The 624-nt window shown below is 43.6% G+C and overlaps 1 non-coding gene across 1 annotated transcript; it reads right to left on the reverse strand.

Annotated features, from left to right (window-relative positions):
- Positions 1-284: 284 nt before the first annotated feature.
- TRNAH-GUG (transfer RNA histidin (anticodon GUG)) lies at positions 285-356 on the reverse strand. Its single transcript has one exon. It is a non-coding gene; the product is annotated as a tRNA-His (tRNA).
- Positions 357-624: the final 268 nt, after the last annotated feature.

Here is a 624-nt window from a genome sequence, read left to right on the forward strand (position 1 = left end):
TTAAAATCATTAGACTGAGCCCATGTTATTCAATAAGTGTCGTAAATGAAACTACTGCTTCTAAGTAGCAATTTAAATGTGCCTTCCAATGTGGATAACGGTTAATTATAATATTCATGCAGTGAGTCAATAACGCAGAATAAACGTAGAGTATTGTATTTGTTTACTTGATGGGTTAATATCAGACGGAATTCTTTCAGCAGTATGAAAAGATATGTTTTGAAATCCTAAAAAAAAAAATGTTTAAAAAGACTGCCCAACTGCCGTGACATTGCCACCCGCAATGCCGTGACTCGGATTCGAACCGAGGTTGCTGCGGCCACAACGCAGAGTACTAACCACTATACGATCACGGCGAGCTACTTGGGCTTATGTGATTCCTGTAGACCGGGATGTGTCACGCCCACTTCTGTCTCCCAGAGGTTCTGCACATTAGAACCTCTTCCTTGCGCTGGAGTCAAATGAAAGATGTTCTCTTTTTATTCTGGGCGACGCACAAATCCAGCAGATCCAGGAGTTCGTTCTCCCTCCTCTGTAAAGCCAGTCCAGCCAAACTGGTGCACCTGTCAAGCGTTCCCTGCCTGCAGCGATCACAACAGAACATTGGATGTCTCACCCTGTTTA

The sequence above is a fragment of the Pleurodeles waltl genome, chromosome 12 (assembly GCF_031143425.1).
Source record: "Pleurodeles waltl isolate 20211129_DDA chromosome 12, aPleWal1.hap1.20221129, whole genome shotgun sequence".
NCBI classification, from domain to species: domain Eukaryota; kingdom Metazoa; phylum Chordata; class Amphibia; order Caudata; family Salamandridae; genus Pleurodeles; species Pleurodeles waltl.